This window comes from Phyllostomus discolor, chromosome 2, assembly GCF_004126475.2.
Source record: "Phyllostomus discolor isolate MPI-MPIP mPhyDis1 chromosome 2, mPhyDis1.pri.v3, whole genome shotgun sequence".
Taxonomy (NCBI): domain Eukaryota; kingdom Metazoa; phylum Chordata; class Mammalia; order Chiroptera; family Phyllostomidae; genus Phyllostomus; species Phyllostomus discolor.
The window spans coordinates 193529889-193545598 of NC_040904.2; the positions used below are offsets into that span (position 1 = coordinate 193529889).

The window sequence follows — 15710 nt, forward strand, 5'->3', positions numbered from 1 at the left end:
ATATAGGTGACAAAAAAAAGTAATTTTTCAGGAAATGACCAAATTCTGGGGCTGCCTCTAGAAATAAATATTCTAAACTGTGATGATTTGGTGGCCTCACCTTACTCTCTAGATGCTTATTAAATATAAAGGGTTGAGCAAAAGAAGGCTTACAGTTGTCAATATGCAAAACAGTTTATTCTTTTATTATTATTTATTAATTATTATATTGCTTTCCATAAAAACAACTCTAAACCTACTTTTTCTCCACCCTGTACATTAAATTGACTGTCCATCTCATCTAATTCTATGGAGCAAGAACAAGTTGCTCTTCAGCCAGCAATTTCAACCATGGAAACTGAAATAAAAATGAGAGTGATTCCTAGCTATGAGTTTATCTCAGATTTTGTATTTGCTTTTTTCCCTTTTGAGAAAATACATGCATGCTAAATGGGACTGATTCATGGATTCTTGGGCCTTTTGGGTTGTTATATGTAATAGAGAAATGGACTATTGGCTAAGTGTGCCTGGAATTATGGGAAAAAATGGGCTATTGCCCAATTATACTTTGTGAATATTCTGCTCCCCTATATTCCCCAAATCATTCTGCCAAGCGTGCTCTAATCTTTACCTTTCACAGTCTCAGAAATTCCATTAAATTTATCTCCCATTCTCTTGTTTTTGTATGCAAAGACAACTATAAAAGGAAACACATTAAATAATATATACCAAAGTAGTTTATTTTTAATATGTGAATTGTTAATAAAACGTTAACATAAGAAAAACAGAAAGGAAACTGAAACTCTAGGAACTGATAAGGTCACCAAGACAGAATGTATTGATATAAATGTAGAAAAGAGGAGAAACAGGAAGAGCATATTAATCAAAACTACTGTAGTCCTTTTTCCTGCCACAACAGGGTGCTACTAGGCTTGACCTTCAGCCAAAAGACTATGCATGACAAAATACACGAGGCAACTGTTTCCAGGCAAAGAACATAGGCAGGACTGTGATCATTGATAGAAGAGAATCCTATGAACACCCTAGGATTCCACCAAGGCCACTTTCTGGCATAAGGTAGAAAATGCATTCTAAACAGAGCAGCAGTCTCTCCAAGCTGAGGGGACAGAGATTAAGTTTTGAGCTGCTTCTATGGCTGGAGTTTGAAGGGCAGGGTAACCAATAAGAGAGAGCTGCATAAAGAGAGATGTACAGAAGATTGCATGGGTGCTCAGCAGAGGTCCTTGGCTAGGAGCTAGGCTGCACAGATTCTGCAAGTCCTAGCTGAGAGGGCCTCCTGAAGGGCTGGCACCTAAATAAGTGAGACCAGAGGTGGTGCAGTGCTAACCAGAATGAAAAATAAACAAACAAAACAAAGCTTGACAACCCAAAAGATCCACCAGTAATTTAGCTGTCTATAAGAACAAGTTTTGAGAACATTTGTGATCTTATTTCCTGGTATATGTCATCAGTTTGGCTCAAATAAACTCATACAAAAATTCTCCAAAAAAAAAAAAAAGAACAAGTATTGATGCTCTTAAAAGGAGGACAACAAAAACAAAATGTGGGCTACACATACAATGGAATATTTATTATTTGGCCTTAAAGAGGAAAAATATCCTGTCATATCCTACAACATGGATCAACCTTGAAGACATCATGATAAATGAAATAGGCCAATCACAAAAAGATAAATTGTCTCTGATTCCACCTATATGAGTTATGTAAAGCAGTCAAATTCATAAAAACAGATGATAGGATGGTAGTTGTCAGGGGCTGGAGAAAAGGAGAAATGGAGAGTCGTTTAATGGTTATTGAGTTTCAGTTTTGCAAGATGTGAAAACTTCTGGAGGTCTGTTGCACAACAGTGTGAATACACTTGTCTTAGCCTGCTTAGACTGCCATAACAAAGCACATCAGACTGGGTGGCTTAAACAACATTAATTTATTCTCACAGTCTGGACCTGGAAGTCTAATATTAAAGTGACTGGTGAAAACTCCCTCCTGCAGCAGCCACCTCTTCCTTATGGTCTCACGTAGTCTTTCTGCAGCATGCGTGCGCATGAAGAGAGAGTGAGCTCTCTAGTATCTCTTATAAGGACACCAGCCCTGTCAGATCAGGAGCCACCATAATGAGCTCATTTAACTTTAATTATTTCCTTAGAGGCCCCATCTCTAAATACAGCCACACTGTAGTTAAATGTCCGTGTAGGTCTTCAACATATGAATTTGGGTGTGGAAACGGACACAAATATTCAGTCCACAACACTTAAAATGGTTAATATGGTTTAAAAAAAAAGGAAGACAACACAGGAACCAGGGCTCCTTAAGAAAATGGCTAATTCTAGGGTCAGGGCAGGAAAAATACAAGATGAGCCTGAAACATCTATTAGTCTTTTTAGTACTAGAAAATAAGGAAGTATTCAAAACCATAAATAAAAAAGAGAAAGGCACCCCAGCTAGTGTGGCTCAGTGGATTGACCACTGGCCTGCAAAACACAGGGTCACCAGTTGGATTCCCAGTCAGGGCATGTACTTGGTTTGCCCACCAGGTCCCCAGTAAGGGGTGCGCAGGAGGCAACCACACGTTGACATTTCTCTCCCTCTCTTTCTCCCTCCCTTCCCCTCTCTAAAAATAAATAAACAAAAAATCTTAAAAAAAAAAAAAAAAAAAAAGATCAGGGCATATCAGAAGGGCCCAGAAACCAAACCAAAAAGATCCCAGAGGCCAAATATGAAACAATTAGAGCAAAAACATAGTGTTGGATTATAAACCAGGAATTAAAAATTCTGATTCCATACTGACTTATACTTATTTTTGATACATAAAAACTGTACAGATCATCCCTAACTTACGATGGTTCAACTTTTTTTTTTATTTTTCTATAGTCCAAAAGTAATATACATTCAGTAGAAACTTACCTCAAATTTTGATCTTTCTCCTGGCTGGCAATGTGCATTATGATATTCTCCTGGCATGCTGGGTAGTAGCAGCACTGAGCCTCAGACCCCAGCCAGGCATGCAATCAGGAGGGTAAGCAGTCAATACTGAATAGTGTATTCATTGTCTGGAATTATTTTATCCAATTAATCGCAGGCTAATGTAAGTGTTCTCAGCACATTTAAATTTGTATTGGGTTTATTTCACTTAGATCAGAGGTCCCACCACCCAAGCCACCAACTGGTAGTGTCCCCAGCCCGGGATCAAAGCCCCCCTGAATTCTGTCTCCTGCCCCCCTCCCCCACACCATCTTAGAGGAAACCAGTCCCTGGTACCAATAAGGATGGGGACTGCTGACTTAGATAATATTCCCCAGGTTCATATATATATATATATATATATATATATATATATATAGTTGTAAATGGCAGGATTTCCTTTTTTTTTTTGAGACTAAATAATTTCCTATTTTATATATATACATTTTTTCACATTTTAACTTATTTTATTGTTGTTCAAGTGTAGTTGTCTCCATTTTCCCACCACGTTCCCCCTGCCCTACCCAGCCCCACCTCCCACTCTCAATTCTAACCCCCTTTGGCTTTGTCCATGTGTCCTTTAAACATGTTCCTCAACGACCCTTCCCCTTTTTGCCCCCATTCTCCCCATCCCCACTCCCCTCTGGTTACTGTCAGATTGTTCTTTATTTCAGTGTCTCTGGTTATATTTTGCTTGTTTGTTTTGTTGATTAAGTTCCATTTATAGGTGAGAGCATATGGTATTTGTCTTTCATCGCCTGGCTTATTTCACTTAGCATAATGGTCTCCAGTTCCATCCATGCTGTCATGAAGGGTAGGAGCTCCTTTTTTCTTTCTGCTGTGTAGTATTCCATTGTGTAAATGTACCACAGTTTATTGATTTACTCACTTACTAATGGGTACTTTGTTTGCTTCTAATACTTGGTTTTTGTAAATTGTGCTGCTATGAACATTGGGTGCATAGGTTCTCTTGAATTGGTGTTTCAGGGTTCTTAGGGTATAATTCCAGCAGTGGAAATGCCAGGTCAAAATGCAGTTGCATCTTTAGTTTTCTGAGGAAATTCCATACTGTTTTCTGCAGTGGCTGCACCAGTCTGCAGTACCACCAACAGTGCATTAGGATTTCCTTTTCTCCACAGTCTTGTCAGCACTTGTTCTTTGTTGATTTGTTTATGATGGCCACTCTGACTGGTGTGAAGTGGTATCTCATTGCCATTTTAATTTGCATCTCTCTGATGGCTAGTGATGCTGAGGATCCTTTCATATGTCCCTGAGCCCTCTGTATGTTCTCCTTGGAGAAGTATCTGTTCAGGTCTTTTGCCCATTTTTTAATTGGATTATCTTCCTGGAGAGGAGTCATGTAAGCTCTTGATAAATTTTGGAGATCTAACCCTTGTCCATGATATCATTGGCAAATATGTTTTCCCATATGGTCAGTTCCCTTTTCATTTTACTAATATTTTCTTTAGTTGTGCAGAAGCTTTTTCTTTGATGAGGTCCCATGTGTTTATTCTTTCCTTTATGCCCCTTGCTCTAGGGGACATATCGGTGAAAATATTGCTGTGTGGAATATCTGAGATTTCCCTGCCTATGTTCTCCTCTAGGACTTTTATGGTGTTGCAACTTATATTTAAGTCCTTTACATTGATAAAATGTCATATATATGACATTTTCTTTAATCACTTATCTTCTAATGGACACTGACGTTTCCATATTATGGTGACTACTAATAATGCTGCAATGAACACGGCAGTGCAGATACCTCTTTGAAATAGTAGTAATTTTATTTACTTTGGATATATACCCAAAAGTGGAATTGCTATATGATTATTCTATTTTCAATATTTTGAGGGCATCCATACTGTCTTTCATAGAGGCTGTACCAATTTACAGTGGCATTTATTTTACTGATTTTCTTTCACTGTGCAGAAATAATTAATTTGTTGTAGTACCACTTGTTTATTTTTGCTTTTGTTGTCTGTGCTTTGGGTGGACATTCCAAAAAAACATTGACAAGACCAATGTCAAGGAACTTTCTCCCTATATTTTCTAACAGACCTTTTATACTTACAGGTCTTACTTTTAAGTTTTTAATCCATTTTCAGTTGTTTTTGTACATGGTGTATTAAAAGGGCCCCATTTTGTTCTTTTTCATATGGATATCCAGTTTTCCCAAAATAATTTATTTGAGATCATCCTTTCCCTATTGTATATATGTGTGATGCTTTTGTCACAAATTAGTTTACTGTATATAGGTGGGGAATGGGATGACACAGGGAAAACGAAACTGTTCTTCTTATCTTTTTATGGAGTTATTCTCAGGTTTTTTGCTCTGCCACATTGCTAATGTTTCCTAAGTTGACTCCCAAGATCTTCTAGAACTGTTTTCATTAGTGGACAGTTGTCTAATCATTGTTCTTTGTAGAAGGACAGACCTGGGGTCTCCTACTCCGCCATCATGAGAATGTTACTCCCCTGAATCCACGCTGACTCAAATAAATGACTGAGCCCTGGCTGGTATGGCTCAGTGGATTGAGCGTGGGCTGTGATCCAGAGGGTTGCTGGTTTGATTCCCAGTCAGGGCACATGCCTGGGTTGTGGGCCAGGTCCTGGGTGGGGACCACATGAGAGGCAACCACACATTGATGTTTCTCTCCCTCTCTTCCTCCCCCCCTCACCCTCTCTCTAGAAATAAATAAATAAAATATTAAAAAAGAAGAAAGAAAGAAATGATTGAATAAATAAGTAGGGGAGAAGTGATAAATCTTCCTCACAGGGATTCCAAATAATATATGCAGGTACTCACCCCATGTGATGAGCAATTTAATTCTCCTCCCCTTGAGTATTGGCAAGACTTAGCAACTTACTATCAAAGAATAATGTATAGACAGGGGAAAACAGCAACTTTGCAGCAGAGATACTGGCCAACACAACCACAACCACCTAAACAGGGTTAACCATGCGAACCACCAGCGATGTCTTGTTGATATCATCCACCTCCAATATCGTGCCATGAGAAAGGCAGCTAACCACTATGGTATGTTTTGCCAAACCTGATAACCTCAATCTAAATGTGAATAAGAATTATATAACTTCAAATTGATAGATATTCTACTAATATCTAGCTCTTCCAATATATCAAGGTCATGAAAAATAAGGATATATTGAGAAACTATAACAGACCAGAGAACACTAATGTGAAGATTAAATGCAACACTGTATCCTGGATTAGATTCAGGAACAGAAAAAGGACATTAGTGAAAATCTGATGAAATAAAAAAATACCTGGAATTAGTTGATAATAATGTAGCAGTGTTTATTTTTTAGTTTTGACAAATGTATCATGATTATTTAAGACTTTAGCATTAGGGTAGATGGGTGAATGATATAAAGAAATGTCCTGTGATCTATAAACTTTTTAAATTATTCCCGAATAAAATTATATTTAAAATAAACAACATAATGCAGACTCCCTGTAATGTAACATATTAATGTCCACTATGAAATAAAAAGTTATTATAATGCAAAAAAATAAGAAAATGTGGGTCATAATCCAGAGAAGAATCAGCAAGTAGAAAAGAAATTTAAAATGACATAGACATTGGAATTAGCGAACAAGGACTTTATATATATTTATATGTAATAGTTATATAGATATGTTCAAAGATATAGAGGAAAATGTAGACATAATGAATAAAAGAGATGAAGAATCTATGCAGGGAAATAGAAACTACTTTGAAAACACAACTGAATATTCTAAAGCAAAAAAGAACAACATTCATAATTTTTGGAATAACTGAATATGCCCTGGCTAGCGTAGCTCAGTGGATTGAGCTCGGGCTGCGAACCAAAGTGTCACAGGTTCGATTCCCAGTCAGGGTACATGCCTGAGTTGCAAGCCATGACCCCCAGCAACCACACATTGATATTTCTCTATCTCTCCCTTTCTCCCTCCCTTCCCTCTATAAATAAATAAATAAATCTTTAAAAAAAATTTTAAAAAATAAAGAAAGAACTGAATGGGAGCCCTGGCTGGGTAATTCATTTGGTTAGAGCATTGTCCTGATACACCAATTGCAGGTTCAATCCCCAGTAAGGGCACATACAAGAATCAACCAATGAATGCATAAATAAGTAAAACAATAAAGTGATTTTTTTCTCTTCTCTTCTCTCTCTCTCTATCTCTCTCCCCTTCCTCTCTATCTCGAAAATCAATCAATAAATAACTGAATATAATTAAAAGCAAATTGGAACAGAAAAAAATAAAAGGTCAGTAATTGCAAAGATAGATTGCTAGAAATTATCCAATATGAAGAACATGGAAAAAAGAACAGAGCCTCAGTGATCTGTAAGACAACATCAAGCAGTGTAACATAAGTGCTATTGAAATCCCAGAAATATAATGGAGCAGAAAAAGATTTGAAGAAGTAATGGTTGAATATTTCCCAAATTTAATATAAAGTTTATACATATGAGAATAAACAAATGAAACTACATCAAACTAAAAATCTTCTGCACAGCAAAAGAAACCACCAACAAAATAAAAAGACAACCTACCTAATGGGAGAAGGTATTTATAAATGATTTATATGAAAAGGGGTCAATATCCAAAATATATAAAGAACTCATAAAACTCAACATCAAAAAAACACAAATAATTCAACTTTTAAAAAGGAGAGAGGACCTGAATAGACATTAAAAAAAAAAAAAAAAAAAACACACAAACATACAGATGGCCAATAGATGTTGGGAACCACCCTGCCTGGTATCAGAAGCTGTAACCCCCAAGAAGCTGTAACGCCAAGGTTAAGGCTGAGGGAATGACCTTGGACCATAAGCCACCAAGGAGACAAAAGCTTATCTCCTTGGCAGGAGCACCGCTTCTACTCCTCTTACTTTACCCTGCCTGGCCCCCAATGCTTGGTCAGTTAGCCAATGATGGGTAAGATTCCCCAAGGAGGGAACAACCTAAGATAGGCACGATCATGTAGGAGGCCCCCAAGGAAGGACTTTGGGGGCTACAGCAAAAGGGGGTGATGGACCCTCACCCCTCAGCTTTGACGTAGCCTGAGTCCTCATTGTCTGCGAGAAAATCTCCTAATCTTTTGGCTGCCTTACTTCCCTTGCTCCACCTAAGCCTGAAACAATGACAGAGGGTGGTGCAGCCCTGTGCTAGAAAGGGCGGGCTCCCGGGGTGATCAGGCCTAAGAAAGAATATATAAAATCCTGTGAAACCTGCTTTGTTTAGAATGCTCTCAATTAAATGATAAGGGTCCAAGGAAGAAGTAAGTTTGTTCCTTAAAGTTTTTACAGCTCTTTAGCTATCTGAACCTGACTCAAAATAGGCCCTCAGAGTTCCTTGTTATTTGATCCTTATTTCCCAGCAATGAGTAATGAGCTGTACCTGAATTCCTGTGTAAATGAACCCAATAAAAGCATTGAGGAAAAGGCTCTTGGTCCATCTCCTTCGAGAGATCAGCCACCTTTCCTCCACAAGCAGATCATGTCTTGGTAGACTTATTCTCATCCGTGGTGGCTGGGGGGTCCCTGTGGGTGGAGCCCCCCCCACAAATAGACACATCACTAATAATTAGGAAAATGTAAATCGAAATCACAGTGAAATACACCTCACTCACATAATGGTTATTATCAAAAAGACAAGAAATAAGTGTTGGCAAGAATGTGGAGAAAAGAGAATCCTTAAGCACTGTGGGTAGGATTGTAAATTGGTGCAACCACTATGGAAAACAGTATGGAGATTCCTCAAAAAATTAAAAAGTGAACTACTATATCTGGGTATCAATCAGAAAAAAACTTCAACACTAATTTAAAAGATATATGCACCCCTATGTTCACTGAAGGATTATTAACAAAAACCAACATCTGGAAATAGCCATGGTGTCATTTGCAGCATCATGGATGGCCCTAGAGAGCATTGTGCTAAATGAAAGTCAAAGACAAATACCATATTATTTCTCTTATATGTATCATTTTTAAAAAGTAAACATACCTCTTATGTCACTATATATTTTCTTCCTCTGGTTGCTTTTAAGATGTTCTTTTTCTTTTAATCATCACTTGAGGAAATGCTTATTGATTTTAGAGAGGGGAAGGAATGAGAGAGAAAGAAAAAGACAGAAACATTGACATGAGAGAGAAAAACATTGATTGCCTCTCATCTGTGTCCTAACTGGGGATTATACCTGCAACTTAGGTATGGGCCCTGACTAGGAATCAAACCTGCAACCTGTTGGTTTATAGGATGATGCTCTAACCAAGTGAGCCACACTGGCCAGGGCAAGATGTTCTCTTTATCACTTCTTTTCAGTAGCTTAATGATAATGTATCTTGCTGTACTTTTCTTCATGTTTCTTTTGATTCATATTCATTGAGCATCTTTGATCTGTGAATTTATATTTTCATCAAATCTAGAAAATGTTTGAACATATTTTGCCCCCTTTCTGAAACCTTAATCATAAATTTGTTATATTGTTTGATATTGTACCCTACATAAACAAGTTCTGGGGGTTCCTGGGGGGCAAGAAGGGCATCTTTGTGTTTGTTTTGGATATTTTCTAATGATACGTCTTCAAGTAAATTGATCTTTCCTTCCACAGTTTCTCATCTACTGTTGATTCCATCCAGTGTATTTTCATTGTATCATTTCAATTATTGTTATTTCTCATTCCAAGAGCATGATTTTGGTTATATTTAAAATAGTCTGCATTATTCTCTCTATCATGTTCAATTTTCTTCTATCTTTGGAACATATGATATATGTTGATAATAGCTGTTTTAATATCCTTTCTGTGAATTTTCTCATTTTTGTCATTTCTGGGTCATTTGCAAAATAAATTTTTCACAACAATTTCATTTATAAAAGCATTGAAACATATAAGTACTTGGGATTAAATGTAAAAATGGCATGTAAGACCTCTTATTGAAAAATATAAAACATGGCTGAAAGAAATTAGATAAGATCTAAATAGAGAGTTATATCTTGTCCATGGATTATAAATCCCAACATTGTTAAAAAGTAAGCTTTCCTCACATTTATGTTTACATTCACATTAATCTCAATTATAATTGCAGCAAGATTTTTAAATAGAAATTGGCAGGCTTATTCCAAAATATATGTGAAATGCAAAGGACCTAGAAGAGCCAAAGCAAACCTGAAAAAAACAAGAAAGACTTCTACTGCCTTAATTCAAGACTTACTATAAAACTAGAGGAATCAAAACAGTGTGTTATTGGCATAATAATTAACAAAGAGATCAATGGAACAGAATTAAGTCCAGAAATAGAGCCATATTTATACAGTCAACTGATTTTCAACAAACCTGCAAACAATTGAAAAGATAAGTCAACAACTGTTACTGAAAGAATTACATATCCATGTAGAAAAAAAAATGACCCTACCTTACTTAATCATATACAAAAATTAATTCAATATTGATTACAGACATAAGCATAAAAGCTAAAACTGTAAAGCTTCTTAGAAAATGGAGACACAACCCAAATGCCCATCAAAAGAACATATAAGCAAGTTGTGAAATAGTCATACAATATAATATTATTCAGCTGAAAAGAAACCTGCTACTGATATGCCACAGATAATCTCATATATATTATATTGGGTGAAAGAGACCAAACATAGTATATGCTTCAATTTTATATAAAATTCCAGAATAGGCAAAACTAATCTATGGTGAAACTTTCAGAGCAACAGTTGCCTCTAGGGCTAGGAGATATGACTCGAAATAGGCATGAGGAAGTTTTCTTGGGTGATGAAAATCTACTAAATCTTGATTACAGGGTGGTCACAACACATTTGTCAAGATTCATGGAACCGTATACTTAAGAGTTGTACATTTTATGATTTATACATTTTGCTTCAACAACGAAAAGATGGAACTTTACATAAATACTGAACTCTAAGTAGGCTTGCTTTACACAATGGTATGACTTAGTTATAAAAACTACTTCCTGTGTTTTCTTATGTGTGAACAAATGTATAAGTAGATTGCGAATAATGGGAGCCTGGTTTCTCACTCTGAGAAAGATTTATAGATTTCCTAACTCTACTGATAAGGACTTAAGCGATGACACACAAGCAGCAATAAATACAACTTGTAATCAGATCTTGGTTTCCCAACACCATTCTCTACTAAAAGAACCCAAGCCCTTTTGAGAAATACTGACTCTAAGGTAAGAAAAGTACAAGATAAACAAGGAACACTTATGTATCCAAAAGTAAAGAATTAGTGAAAAAAATAGGGAAGTATCCAAAGGAGCCACCATAACAGGCTTCACACTGGTAGTTCAACCCACACCCTCTAGCAATTTTTCTGTTAACTCATTAGTAGACTGCATGTTCCTGTGGCAGGAACCACACCCTCTTCAAAGGTCTGAATTGTTACCCTGTGGTTTGGAGAGTAAGCTTTCAAATTACCTTCTTGTTGTCACTTCTTCAGTCCTGGAGATAACAGCTGCATTCTGTGGTTGCTACTGCTGTGTAACTCCCATATATCTTAGAGTTCTCTCTACCCCTTTTAGTAGGAATCAAATGCTTAGGATGCCTCCTGTGGCATCCTCAATTGACTCCTTTTTACTAGAACATAATTCTTTATATTAAGTTTTTTCTTAAAATCATTGGTGTGGTATCTGTTTTCTGATTTAATCCTGACACAAAATACATCACTTATTTCTTAGGCCCATCAAGAAATGTGTACCTGCCCTGCCCAGATAGCACAGTTGGAGCATCATCCCATGCACCAAAAAGTTGCAGGTTTGATACCCTGTCAGGGCACATACCTAGGGTTGCAGGTTCAGTCTCCAGTTGGGAGGCATAGAGGGGGAGACCAATTGATGTTTTTCTCTCATATCAATGTTTCTCTTTCCCTTTCTCTCCCTCTCTCCGGCACCCCACTTTCCTCTCTCTTAAATCAATAATCAAGAATTCGGAATACCTAGATCATTCAACCACCTGCCCCTCTTCTGCTTATACTAAACAGAAGGCATCCTCAGCATTTAATTTTAGGACAAAACTCCTAGCATCACTTTCTAAATGAAGTGAACAATTTATCTTCTGTATAGGAGAAGGGTGTGGGCATAGGTGTGGTGAGGGGGTGTCCTTGTTAATGAAGCTAGAAAGAAGCAAAGCAGAAAAGCAAAAAAGAACTACTAATTTCAACTTTTGCTCTGGCAAGAACCTAGAGGTTGGTTCTGACACAGATAGGTCCCAGAATGGGCACTAATGCCTGAAAAGCAGGGAGTGAACTCAAGTTATTTGCAACTGGATAGAAAGAGGAGCTCCCCCTTGCTCCCACTCCCACACAAGACAGGTTATTCTACTCAATTGCATTTTTGGAAATTTCCCCACTTCCATCAGGCACACTTCCCTCCCTCCCTATGGAGTTCCAACAGTGAACAACAGGCAAGATCTCTGAAATCAAAACCAAATTCAAGTCAATAAATTAAGATCAATCTAGAATGAAAACTCATTGCAAATGAGTTGTCTTTTTTTCCTCTGCTGTATCCCCAAAACTGTCACAGTGTAATAGTGAGTAAATATTTGTTAAATGAATTGATAAAGACAAGTCAATAGAAATAATTTAAATGCCCAACACTAATGGAATTGCTTAAGTATAAATCCATACAGCTAAATATTATACATCCATTAAAAAGTGTACTTGTACGCCATTTCTTGGACTCTGGGCAGGGGACAGCATCTGCAGGAGCTGGGCGGAGTGGCAGGGAAGAGCTGTCTGAAGAAATGCATTGGGATTCCTGTCCATTGGATTGTAGAGTTTATGTGGGTAATCTTGGAAACAACGGTAACAAAACCAAATTGGAATGAGATTTTGGCAATTATAGACCACTCCAAAGTGTGTGGGTTGCTAGAAACCCGGCTTTGCTTTCATTGAATTTGAAGATCCCCGAGATGCAGCTGATGCTGTCCGAGGGCCAGATAATTGAACACTGTGTGGCTGTCAAGTAAGAATGGACCTATTGAATGGTGAAAAGAGAAGTCGACATTGTGGCCCACCTCCCTCTTGGAATCATTGTCCTCGAGGTGATTATCCAAGAAGGAGTCCTCCACCTTGTAACAGATCTCCAAAATGGAGAACTTTCACCCACAGTCACAGCAGGTCCCTTTCTAGAGATAGAAGAGAGAGGCCACTGTCTTAGAGAGAAATCCCAAGCAATCCAATCTTTCTCTAGGTCTTGGAGCCGATCTAGGTCAACTAAAAGGAAACAGACCAGTTTGCAAGAGGAGTGGGGTACAGGAAATAACTTCACTTGACAAGACTATGTACAGACAATTCAAGTTTTGTTTGAGACTTCATAAGCTTGATGCACATTTAAGAAGTTTTAGCTGTTCACCTTTGTTTGTCTTGGAACATAAAGATGTAGTTCTCTATTGTTTGAAATGGATCACATGAGGCTTATAATACAAGAATCATTACTTTACAATGTTCCCTTAAGCAAAATTGGTTTTGCTTTGAACTTTTGTCTTGTATAGACTGAGAATAAACCTCTTAATGCCTCCAAGCTAAAGTGTGATGTTTAGTATTATGAAACTAAACCGGCAAAAATTGAACTTAAGACTTTCCATAGCTGGGCTATAATATGCAGCTGTAAGTTGAACAAGCAGCCTTCAAAATCTGCTGTGAATGAAATCCAGCAGGTAAAAATTAGAGCTGCACCCTTAAACTAGATTAGAGGTTTAAAAAAATCCAACTAATCTCAACACTGGACAGAGGTTGTCAGTTAGTGCAGAATCTAAGAAGTTTCAAGAAAGTTATTTTACTTTTGATTTAGGTCATAAATTTCTTATGTGATTGCTATATACGAATACATAGCTCTTTGTAACATTATTCATTAGGAAACTTGAGACTTCAAGATATGGGTGTCCTGCCAGTTTAAGGGTCCATTGTAGAGCTGAACTTTGAGTTACTGGGCAAAAGGTTTTTTTTTTCATGCTGTCATTTGTAATATGTTTTATGAGAATCCTTGGGATTACAGTTTTGGTTACAAATTGTTTTTAAAAAGTTTTTGTAAAGTTAGTGATATGGAAAAATATTTGTTATTAATTTTTTTAGAAAGGAATTAACATTCATGAAGGAAATATACAACCTCTTGGTTGGTTTATGGACTTCATTTTGTTCTCTGTGTTTCTGGTTACAAATTACTATGAGGAACTCATCCTTTAATTTTTTTTTTTTGAGGACACATCGAAACCCAACCCAGATGTGATTACCACCTAGCCTGATTTGAATGTATGAATTAATAAATGCAGGATGGTACAGTCAGTATAATGTAATGTGTATGCTTAAATTCTGCAGCCTAAATACTGAGTCCATAACTTAATACTTGTGGGACCCAGGGTAAGTTACTGAGCCTCTATCAGCTTTAATTTACTCATTTCTAAAACTGGAGTAAGATACTTCATTGAGGTTATTGTGAAGATTAAGTGAATTAATAACTCTTAAAGCTCTTACAACATTGGTGGTCAACATAGAGCTATGCAAGTGTTGTCTTTTATTATTGGATTCAAAACACTGTACTAGCTCTGGTGAGAATGAAGAATCAAAATCCATGGCAAGGTTGTAGAGAAAAGGGAACCCTAGTACACTGTTGGTGAGAATGCAGACTGGTGCGGCCACTATGGAAAATAGTGTGGAATTTCCTCTAAAAACTAAAAGTGGAGCTGCCTTTTGACCCAGTTATTGCACTGCTGGGATTATACCCTAAGAACCTTGAAATACCAATCCAAAAGAACCTATGCATCCCAATGTTCATAACAGCACAATTTACAATAGCCAAGGGCAACCTAAGTGCCCATCAATAAATCAGTGGATCAAAAAAACTGTGGTACATTTACACAATGGAATACTACAGCAGAAAGAAAGAAGGAACTCCTACCCTTCAAGACAGCATGAATGTCTGGAGAGCATTATGCTAAGTGAAATAAGCCAGGCAGTGAAAGACAAATGCCATATGATCTCACCTACAAGTGGAACCTAATCAACAAAACAAACAAGCAAGCAAAATACAACCAGAGACATTGAAATAAAGGACAGTAACCAGCAGGGTGAGAGGAGGGGAAGGGAAAGGGTCATCAAGGAACTTGTATAAAGGACCTGTGGACAAAGCCAAAGGGGGGTAGGATTGAGGGTAGGAGGTGGGAGTGGGTAGAGCAGGGGAGGTGGAGGAAACAACTGTACCTGAACAATTAAAAAAAAAAAAAATCAAAACCCAGTCCCTATCCTAGGAGAGAGATGGAGACACACTAAAAAGCAACGTCTTAGTCAACGCAGGGTGAACTCAGGTTAGAGCCACGTACAAGCCGCCAGCGGACATTCAGGAGTGTTGGATTCTGAACAGAATGCATCCAGGAAGTCACAGGAGCCATAGCACTTCAGCTGAGGTCTAAGAATCAGTGGCACTTCAACAGGCAGCTAATAAGGGATACCCCAAAGGATCTGGGCAAAGGCACTAAGACTGAAATTGAGTTGCTCGTTCTCCAGGATAATGGAAAAGGCTCAAAGGATGGACAAATAATAGCACACCCAAAGTGCTCAACTGTAGAAGGGAAAGAACAAAGGTGTCGTTAAGAAACCCGATGAGCAGAACCCAATCACTGGCCACTATCCTCCAGGCGCCAACGTAAGTCACAGCCTGACTTCAGGCTGACACACGGCGAAACAGCGCCTCTCCCAGGCAGCTAACTATCTCAGGCAGGGGAA

General features: G+C 37.7%; 1 pseudogene; it reads left to right on the top strand.

The window, feature by feature from the left end:
• The first annotated feature begins 12665 nt into the window (after positions 1-12665).
• LOC114513894 lies at positions 12666-14003 on the top strand (annotated as a pseudogene).
• Positions 14004-15710: the final 1707 nt, after the last annotated feature.